Source organism: Mus pahari, chromosome 8 (assembly GCF_900095145.1).
Source record: "Mus pahari chromosome 8, PAHARI_EIJ_v1.1, whole genome shotgun sequence".
NCBI classification, from domain to species: Eukaryota; Metazoa; Chordata; class Mammalia; order Rodentia; family Muridae; genus Mus; species Mus pahari.
The window spans coordinates 76,979,987-76,991,504 of NC_034597.1; positions in this window are offsets into that span (position 1 = coordinate 76,979,987).

Below are 11,518 nucleotides of genomic sequence, written 5' to 3' on the forward strand. Positions count from 1 at the left end.
AGAGGCATGACCTTGTTGGAATAGGTACGTCCTTGTTGGAGGAAGTGTGTCACTGGGACTGGACTTTGAGGTTTCAAAAGCCTACACCAAGCCCAGCATCTCTGGCTGTCTGCCTGCTGCCTGTGAATCATTATTTAAAGCTCTCAGCTATGTCTGCAGTTTCCTGTTTGCATAGCCCCATGCTCTCTGCCCTGTTGATAACAGACTCATCTCTGAAACTGTAAGCAAGCCCTCAATTAAATGCTTTCTTTTATGAACATTGCCTTGGTCATTGTATTTCTTTACAGCAATAGAACAATGACTAACACACAGTCCCAGGAGATAAGATGCCCTTGTTTGGCCTTTATAGGCAGAAGGCATGTGGATGCATAGACAAACATGCAGGCAAATCACCCATACACATTTTAAAAAGAAAAGCAAGAAAGAAATTTCTATTAATTTCTTCCAAAATAGTCTTGTTTATCAAAATAAAACATGTTTGTTTAAGCTATATAATCCCTATATTGACACGTGTGTATATACAGGTACTTGGTCATGCTTTAATTTTACTTTCACTTGTTTCCTAAAAAGACAAATAAAAGAGCAATTGCCAGCAAAGCAGGGGCCATTAAGAAATGTCTCTGCTCAGAATCCGAGACTTTCCTCAATTAAATGGTTTGACTTTGAGAAATCAGTTGACTTTTTGCTGACTTCCCTTGTTTATAAAATGAGCATAATAATAGGGCCTACTTCCTAGAATTATGTGAATTAAGTTAAGTACTCCATAAAAATATGGTTTGGGGTTGACCAGATGGCTTAGCAGAAAAAGGATGACTGAATTCAGTTGCTGTAACCCACCTGGTGGGAGGGGAGAAAAGGCTCCTAGAGACTCAGCAAGTGGGCAAGTTGTCCTCTGACCTCTCCCTTGCTCTTCTTCCCATCCTCCCCATATGCTCTAATGTAAATTTTTAAATGCAATATTTACCAGGTATTTAACAATTATGTTTACGAAGAAAGCTTATTGTTGTATAAGAATAATCCTCCTGTAATTTGCTTTATCAAATTGTGTTACTGCTGGCTAGTGACCACGTGTGTGTGTGTGTGTGTGTGTGTGTGTGTGTGTGTGTGTGTGNGTGTGTGTGTGTGTGTGTGTGTGTGTGTGTGTGTGTGTGTGTGAGTGTGTGTGTGTGTGTGTGTGTGTGTGTATGTGTGTGTGTGTGTTTCCTGGTGGTCATGCTCTCCCTGATCTCCTCATCATGATGCTGTGCTTGAAACACACCCAAAATGACAAAGGCAAATGACTGTACATTGAAGTAAATGTTTCTTCTGTGTTTTCTACTTCCTATCACTCCAAAAGCCTTTCTCTCTTTCTTCCTTTGAGTGGGAAGTTTTTTCCCTTATGCTTTACTGAGAGCAGATCACACAAAGGCAGTTTCTAGTCCTCTAATTCATGTCGAAGTTTGCATACATGCTTGTTCTATATTTTAAACTTACTTTCTGTATTATTAGAGTGCATACTCATCATGTGTATATATGGCAGTTTGAATAACAATGGCTCTCTATAAGCTCATATATTTGAATGCTTAATTATCAGGGAATAGAACTCTTTGAAAAGGATCAGGAGGCGTGGCATTGGTAGGGGAAATGTGTAGCTTGGGGTAAGCTTTGAACCTTCATTTTTTTTTGTGTGTGTGTGTGTGATTTTTTTTTTCTTTTGTGGTTTTTTGAGACAGGGTTTCTCGGTATAGCCGTGGCTGTCCTGGAACTAACTTTGTAGACCAGGCTGGATTCGAACTCAGAAATCCGCCTGCCTCTGCCTCCCAAGTGCTGGGATTAAAGAAGCTTCAAAAGACCATGCCAAGGTCTGTCTGTCTGTCTGTCTCTCTCTCTCTCTCTCTCTGCCTATTATGGATCTAGATCATGATGTAAAACTCTCAAACACTATTGCAGCTCCTGCCTACATGCCAACACGCTCCCCACAATCATCATGATAGACTAAATTTCTAAAACTGCAAACAAGCCACCAGTTTGTTTGTTTGTTTGTTTTTTAAATAAGCATTGCCTTGGCCGTGTACCTCTTCACAGCAGTAAAACAGTGACTAAGACAGTGTTGTCCCATCTTTACATGGGTTCCACAAATTGTACCCAGGTTTCTCAGGATTTTGTGGCAAGGGTTTTTCCTATTGAACTTTCTCCTCAGCTGCCTGTTTATGTAAATGTAATCCCTGAAGAGAATCTCTTATGCTCTTTTTGCTTCTAAATAACCTCGGGGCATTTTTACACTGCTCTTTCCCGTTTTTGTTTTTTGTTTTTTTGGGGTTTTTTTTTTGTTGTTTTTTTTTAACCTCCAGAATAAAGACACAGAGACCTGGCTTTTTTTTTGGGGGGGGGGGGAGGTTGTTGTTGTTGTTGTTGTTGTTGTTAATAAGCTGCTGGCACTAAGGTGGGCAGATTCTGAGCCATTCTAACCTGTCTAGACTGCAGACACCCTGCCACATGTCCCATTACTTGCCATCTGGTTTTGCCCTGGCTTGTTCTGGTCCATGTATATCCTTGTGGCTGCTCTCTCATTGTGACCTCTTGGCAAATTCTCCAGGTCCATCCACATGGTCTCCCACATCTTTCTTTTCTTCCTTGGGAACTCCTTCCCTCTCTCAACTCCTCTGTTTCTTTTCTGGGACCCCCTGACTTGAGATAGGAAGTCCAGTCCTATTGTCGTCTGCCAAGCTAATTGGCTGATCAGCTCTTTATTAACCAATCAGAGATGAAGGAAAAACAATATTTACATAACAATCAGACAAGAGATGCTTGACCACGACATTATCTGGACTGTAATCAAATATCTGGGCTGGAAATCAGAATCTGAACACACAGTGCCGAAAACCATCTCCCACCATGTCTATGTCTTTAAAGGTATGGTCTGTGAGACATTGCATTTTTAAAATGTTTCAACTCACTGTGAAGATTTTTTCTTCAAAAAAGAAAAAAAAAAAAAAAAAAACCCTTAAGACCTCAGTGGTTCATTTGCAATTATATGCAGAAAGCCTATAGTTTGCTTCCTTAAACTAATCCATGATTATTTTTCAATAAATGAACTTACATTTTTGCATTTGTAAAATGAAGTAAATGTAGTCATTTTTAGCCTTTGAATTCAATAATATAGTAACAAGTTCATATTCTAGTAGTGAATTTCAGGCTTTCTAGAGAAAGGTCTTTCTATTCTCACAGCCCATTTCAAATGAACAGCCCATTCTGAAAAATCACAGAATCAAGTAATGTATTCTAATAATATGCCTTAGAATGTTACATTATGTATTATCAATGCAGGTCTTTCATAGCACTATCTTTTTGTCCAATTTGCATTGAAGTTTATAGCTTCCCGCCCCCCCCCCCGTGCGCTTTTCCTTTTCTAGCTTGGTTTTAAAATGAAAATGGGAGCAAATCCAATACCATTTTTAGCATAGAGTTGTATTCTCCCTTTTGTTTTTTAGGCTATGTTATTTACAGTGCCCAGTGAGATGGCTTAGCAGGCAAAAACAATTGCCATCAAGCCAGGCTACCAGAATTCAATCCCTAGATCCCTCCTTGTTGGGAACAAGGAAACAAATTGTTCAAGGTGTCCTCTAACCTCCCTGTGTTCAATCCCCCATTCACATAAATAAATAGGAGTTGGAGAGACAGCTCGGAGTTAGGTGAGGGGCTTGGATTGAACAGAGGGTCAGCAGTTAGGCGACCTTGCTGCTTACAGGGAACCTGAGTTCGGCTCTCACATTCATTTGTGGCTCACAAGTGCTTGTAACTGCAACTCCATGGTCTGCTGGGTTCTGAGAGCACACACACAGGTGTGGCATACACTTACATTCACACAGAAACATAAATAAGGGTCAATCTTTAATAGTGATAGATATTAAAGTATTAAATCTATTGTATAAAGCAGGTAATAGAATCTAAGGAAGCAGAACCACAATTATGTTGAATCCTCACATAGCCTTGTGTTACAGTCACAAGACAGGACACAAAGGATAGAAATGGCAATGAAAGCAAAAATAGCTGGTCCATAAATTATATGTGCATGTAGACATTTTCTTGCTTAGCCTGAAAGGCATTGGCGATAATGGTTTGTTTTTGGTTTTTTGTTTTTCTTGTTTTTTGTTTTTTTAAAGTTTCGATTAACTGACAAAACTTTTAGATTTTTGGTAGATTTCCCATGAAACCAACGTTTTCAATTTCTCTAAAAGTGCGTGATGTTTGGTAGGAAGAACCTGGAAGGGGACTGCAGCTCTGAGCAAGTCTGCTCAAGTTCCCGCCCTTCAGTCTGTGCTCCAGCACCAGTCACTTATCTTGGTGTTCCCTGGTTTCCTTGGGTCTGTTGAGTCTGACTCAGCGTTGTTTCCTGCCTCATCCTCAGGCACTGAAAACCATTTTCCTTTATAAGTTGATGTTGTTTCCATGAGAAATCCTGGGGAATTGCTTTAGTGTAGACTAAAGGCAGGTTGGGGTTCTGTTCCTTGGTCTTCGCTAGTTCATGGACCTAAAACGTGACGTGGTTATTTGAATGAAAATGGCCCCCATAAGCTCATATATTTGAATGATTGGTCCCTACTTGGTAGAGTGATTTAGGAAGGATTAAGAGGTTTGGCCTTGTTTTTGTTTTTGTTTGTTTTATTTTTGTTTTTTGTTTTTTTTGAGACAGGGTTTCTCTGTATAGCCGTGGCTGTCCTGGAACTCACTTTGTAGACCAGGCTGGCCTTGAACTCAGAAATCCACCTGCCTTTGCCTCCCAAGTGCTGGGATTAAAGGTGTGCACCACCACTGCCCGACTGGCCTTGTTGAAAGAGGTATATCACAGGGGTGGGGGGGTGGGCTTTAATGTTTAAAAAGCCCACACCAGTTTTCCTGTCACCCCTGGCTGCTTAAGCAAGCTTTCAGCTACTGCTCTAGGACCATGCCTTTCTGCCCACTGTCACAGTGCCCACCATGATGGTCATGGACTCACCCTCTGAAACTGTAAGCAAGTCCCAATGAAATGCTTTCTTTTATAAGTTGCTTTTGGTCATGGTGTCTCTTCAGAGCAATAGAACAGTAACTTAGATTCCCAGCTCAAGAAAAACAGCCTTCTTTCTCATGAAGTCCTGACAAGGGACTTGTATGTCTTCTTCCCTTGCTTACCCAGGCATCTGTTCAACCTTCCAGTTAATGCATCCTCAATGAGAGTTGTGCTGGATAACCCCCCTCTGTTCTTGAATGTCCCAGCACCGTGAAAGGTTCACAATGTATTGTAGCAAGGTCAGGTTCTCACATAGGAATCATGCTTAGGTTCTGCCTTGCTTGCTACACTACATAGTGAGGGGGCAGAAATTACAGTAACAGGAGCCAGTCCAGTGTATCATGAATGAGGGTGATGGTCATATTATTGACCCTGGGAGCTGAAGAGATGGCTCAGCGGTTAAGAGCACTGCTCTTCCAGAAGAACCACTGAGCTCAGCACCCACAAGGGGATTCACAACCATTCCAGTCCCAAGGGACACCCTCTTCTAGCCTCAGACACCAGACTTGCACCTGGTGTACAAATATACATTCAGGTAAAACACTCATACACTTATGATAACAATAAACAAATCTTGAAAAATTTATTAGCACTACCTTTTTAACTCTATTTTTCCCTCTAAATTGTTCTTCTATGAGAAAAAAACCAACAACAAAACCCTAACTGGTCTATCCGAGGCTCCATGTTGCCCTTGACATTATCAGTAGTTCTGGTAAGCAGGACCAGATATGGCTTCTCTTAGATGTTAGCATGTGGCTAACCCCTTTGAATACTACAATTTCTAGATGTGAGCTGCCATCCCACATTGCCTCACTTAGGTATGCATGGCTTTCAAACCTTAGACTTTTGGACCATTAAGTACTGGAAACTTTGAACTGTCCTCTGGGTTTTGAAACCCATTTGTGAGTCTCACTATTTTGATACCCACTGGAGAAGATATCCAACCTGCTAAGGAGCAGGACCGTTAACTCAAGCAGCCACTCTGACATGAGAAGTGCATGATGGTATAAACGAAGTCACTGCCATGAAATAATACAGATGTATTCTTTTCAGCGAATTCTGTGCAAACACCCAGTCAAGCTGAGATGTCCCTGATTATGTACAGGGAGTGTATTCAGAAAATCACCAGCTGGGTTTTTCAATGGTTTAAAAGATGCTGTGCTGTAGCATTCCAGAATAAAATAAGCAAATACCACCTACCAGCCCGGCAAGCTTTTTTTTTCCCCCCGATGCTACATCCCTTTACTTCAAAGCTTATAATGAAATTGATTTTCAGTGCTTTTTCATTTCAACTTGCAAGCCCCATGAATAACTACTCTAAAATAATTTCAACTTAGAAATGTTCAGAAACTGGTGAGAAATTGATAGTGACTGTTTTATGCTTAGCCGAAAGATATTGAATAAAAATGTAAAGGAAGAACTTGCTGCGTTTGGACCAGAAGAGTCGTATGATAAGGTAGCGAGGACTCAGGAGTGATTTTCCATGATAAACAGAGTAATTTAAAACTTTCTTTAATTTTTAGTGGAATGGAACCTTCAAACAGATGAGATTTCATTACACGAGGAACTGAGAGAGACTTTAAATCAAATTCTCATGTGTTTATTCTTAGATTGCCAGTCATTGACTATAGCTATCGGATGCTAGAGATTCTGATGAGATTGTTTATTTTTTTTAAATGTTCAGCAATATTAATTATTTGCTATTGAATTATTTGGAAAAGCTCTTATATTGTTTTACACACACACACACACACACACACACACACACACACACACACGAGTTTCCCATCGCTGTGATAAAATACCTTGACAAAAACAACTTAAGGGAGACGTAATTTGTTTTGGGCTTATGGTTCCAGTTCAACTCACAAGAGACCTGGTGGAGAAGGCATTGGTGATCAGGAGTATGAGGTCTGCTTGTCATTTTATAGCCGCAGTCCAGAAGGAAAGGGTGAACAGGAAGTGGAGCTGGACTACAAAACTTCAAATCTAGTTGGTCCCTGGTAACTACTTCCTCCCAGCAAGGCTCCACCTCCTAAAAGTTCCATAACCTTACTCAAAATAGCAACAACTAGGAACCAAAGGCTCAAACCTGTGAGTCTATGGGAGGAGGCACTTTATATTCAAACCACAATACATACATTTACTTTGCATTCATATCAAGTTGTATGGATACTTAATTTCAAGCATGTGCACTGGGTTTTGTGTGCACTGAAGTTTATATAGTCTAAGAATCTCAGTGTGTGTGTGTGTGTGTGAGTGTGTGTGTGTGTGCGCGCGTGTGTTCTTTGAATAGTGACTACAAATTTTTTTGGCCCATGTCAGTGGAGTCATCTAAACTGCAGGTCCAGCCTTGCCAATGTGGCTGTTATCTGAACCCAGATCCAGTGTTTGGAGTAGGTCCAACCCAATATCTACTCCATCTGCAAGCTGCTGGGGTGTGTGTGCGTGTGGAGGAGGTGGTCCTATAGAACCAGATCCGGAGCACATCATCACCATCAAAGATGAAAACCTGAAGCACAGCTGTGACTCAAGAGGGTGGCACTCCTCCGGACCTTGGAGCAGCTCCAAGGAGCCTGAGAGATCTATGGAGGCTCTGAGAGGAGACAAGGAGGTGACTGCAGGGGAGCCTGCAGTATCCCTGGAACAACTAGAGAATGATAAGTCCATGGGAAGATGCTTTTTAGAAAGTGGACATGTGAAATTGGAAGGAAAGTTCAGGGACAGAGCCACTGGTACGGGGAAGAATGGCAAAACCATAGACACAAGGGTATGGGAGCTATATGGGAACACTTGCCACAACAGACAAAGAATAGGACATGACTCACTAGGGCCTGAATTTGCCCAGCTGGCATGGAGCTGCTACTGCTGCTGGTGATACTGAGAGAAACAAATCACTTTACCTCTACACTGCTTTCTGGCTGCAAACACAATGGTCCTGTCTGATGAGCCTAGGGATCGCTGGTGTCAATCGCCTGAAGATATGTAGTAGTTTGGAGCTCACAAGTATCCTGCCCCTAGACACTTTGCCAAGCCATAAGATCACCCTGAGTCTGGGCAACACCAGGATATTGGAGATGAGTCTCAGCTACAGTTCAGTGTTTATTATCACAATAAACAGAAAGAACAGAAACCTTGAACCAAACCAATGACTCCTTGTAGTGAGTATTTGCATGTAAAGCTGTTTGGGCAAATATGTATATACCGTGTGACACTCTGCAGTTTGCAATGCCACCCCAAAGAACAAATATGCAGAGAGGTGGGAAAGATGTAGGAACAGAGGAGTATGTGCCTGGCAGAGAGAGGCAGAACTACAGATGCCACAGTGGTGACAGGTGAAGGAGAAGGATGCAATGAAGAGGAGAGCATCGATGCGCAACAGGGAGGGCAGGGTGGTGTGCAGCAGCCTGGAGTTAGCACAGGCTTTGCTCCCAAACACACTGCCCAGATGCATGGTTTCCCTGGTTCAGAATAGGGACAGGATGTTCAAGAGAGAGAAAGGTCCATTTTCTGGATTGGACCTCTTTGTAAAGCCCTCCATGGTCTGTGCTACCCCCTGGAGGCCATGCTGGTATCTGTGAGCCAAGCTACTGCCAGGGCACATGCAGGTGTCCATGGTCCCTGCTGCTTTCTAGGCCCCATTGATGCCCAAGGTACGTGAGGCTGTCCATGATCTGTGTTGCCATAGGAAGCCAGGTTGATGGGTGTGGCCTGTGCTACCACCTGAGGTCATTTTGTTGTCTGTGGTACAATTGGCCACCCAACAGTCCTGTCAGTGTCTGTGGTGCATGGTGTGGCTGGGCCCATGTTGATAACTATGGCCCATGTTACCACCGAAGGTCATGGGGATGTCTATGATCTGTGCTACCACCTGAAGCCATGATGATGTCTGTGGCCCATGCTGTATCCAGAAATCTGTGCTCTCACTGACTATAAAGGGCAAGGAAGTATGGTTTGCAGCCTTATCAACGAGAAACTCAGTTGAGAATAAGACATATAGATGGCTTCTGTGATAACCTATCCCCATGCCCCCAACCTCACTACCCACCAAAGAAAGTCTAGACACGAAGTCATTGAAGGGAACTCTTAAAATTATTTGATAGAGATGCTAAAGTATAGCTCTTCCCAGTTGATAGCTTCTGATGGGGGTGTGGAGGAGCTTCAAATTGGGATAGAGAAAGACTCAGTTTTCATTGAAGGGAGTTTGACCATGCTCAGTGAGTATATGGGCAACACAAGTTGGACTTGGAATTCTTTTCTTTCCTTTCCTTTTTTCTTTTCTTTTCTTCTCTTTTCTTCTGTTTTGGGTATTCTTTTGTTGGGGGGGGGTGTCATAAGAGTGGGAATGGAATTGGGAGGGCTGGGAAGAGAATGTGATCAGGAGCATTGTAGAAATTTACAAATAATTGATACAATTTTATGTTAAATACAAATTATGCATGTAATATTTGGTAAGAAAATGTGAACTGAAGTTTCCTCAAGAAAAAAAAAAGAGAAAAGAAAGAAATCTGAATATAAGTTAAAGATTCTACAAGGGTTATAGACTAATAAGAAATTCGTGGTTATGAGATTTGAAATGTTACAGGCCTAAAGCCAAATTGTCCTGGATTATCTTTAGTCTCATTAACAGACATTCATTGGCTACGTGTGTCTGACCCAACATTCTTGTAACTTTTAGCTAAAACCTTCCAAATTAACAGACTAGTAGCTTCCATCAACCCCAAGTAATGTCATCAGATGACATCTAAAATCTATTGTAGAAATTTCTTCAGTTTTCTAACCTCTCTACCTGATATTGGTACCAACATATTTAGAAAAATGCACTGACATGATTTTCTTTTGTTCTGTTACTATCAAAGTGTGACCGCTCATGTGACTGCTTGCACACTGGAACTTACTGTGTTGAGCAACCTGAATCTGTGTTCCTGAGCCATTGTTACTTATATTTGACTCAGAATTAATAATCTTTTATTCCCTTTGAGATGAAACAGTGTATTCCATCTACATTAGTAGTTATTTATAGGGAGATTGGAAATTACAACAAATTACAAATATTGAAAAGTTGAAAGTCTCCACAGATCACAAAGACTTGTTAAGTAACCCTTTTACTAATGGAGTTACTAATAAATCTCTAGTGTACCCTTGTTCTTATGCTTTCTAATTGTATATTCATGCTTCATCTCTTCCTATGATACCAATTTCAGAATACGTTTTCTAAACTCTATGGAATAGAAAGATAATTTAGCCTTTCCTCTTGCACTTATTACTGAAAATTTAGAGAAGTTGCAGCCTCACAGCTCCTTCTTGATGAAGTTCACATGCAATTTTAATATTTCTGTGAAGAGAGGAATCCTTTACCAAACGATCATATTTTGAGACCTCTGGTTTTCACAATACTCAATAAGGAATTTGGCATCTAAGTAGTAACATAATGGGTGTGCCTGTTCAGAACAGCACAGCATGAATCTTGGAATCCACTCCTGTATTGAAATAGCTAGCTATGGCAGGTAATAAGAAAGTGTTCCCACCTCACACTGTTGTACTCCAAGGAAGTTTGCCTGGGGCAAATTAACAAAATTCATCATTTCTTCAACTGTTTTAGTACACACAAGAAAGAGAAACAGTGGTTTAAACTGGTAGTGATTATATAGTCATATATACCAGAGCCATGGTGACATATACCGTTAATCCCTTTAATTCCAGCACTAAGGAAGCAGAGGCAGAGGCAGAGGCAGACAGATATCTGAGTTTGAGGTTAGCCTGGTCTACAATGTGAGTTTTGGGACAGCCAGGGTTACACAGAGAAATCCTGTCTCTAAAAAAACAACACAAAACAATTTTAAAAGAGGGAGGGGAGACAAAAAAAAAAAAACCAAAACAATAGTTCAAGAAAACCAAAATAATCAGACTAACAAATACTAATTTCGAGGAAAAGAAATTTTTATCTTGACTTGGTTGTTGTCTGAAGGTGTGTTGGTCTGGCCTTAGCACAGCAGATTAAGAACAAATTTCCTAGGGCTGGAAAGGTGGCTCAGTGGTTAAGAGCACTGATTGCCTCCATGGAAACAGAAAGCCTTCTACCAGGAGACGTTAAGTGGATGGCTCAAACTGAACAGAAAGAAGGTGGCCTCATTTAAGTCTGATTAAGAATTTTTCATCACAATCTTAGAATCAGGGGTGAGTAGGACACAACAACTGTCCCAACACCACCAGGAGTAACTGGGACCAGCAGGATCCAGGAATGTAGGAACCCCTGCCCGACCTGTGGGTCTGCGCCAGTTTACCTTGGGAGCAAACTCTGTAGCCAGTTCTACAGCACTCTGAGGAGGCTCAAATCCCAGGTGCTCTAACACAGCCAGGATCATGGGATCACAGGATCACAGGATCACACAGGATCACACAGGATCCCAGGAGCTTGGTCATACCAGGATCTCAGGGTCCCAGAGGCAGCTTGACTCCCAGGAGCTCTGACACACCCAGGATCTCAGGATC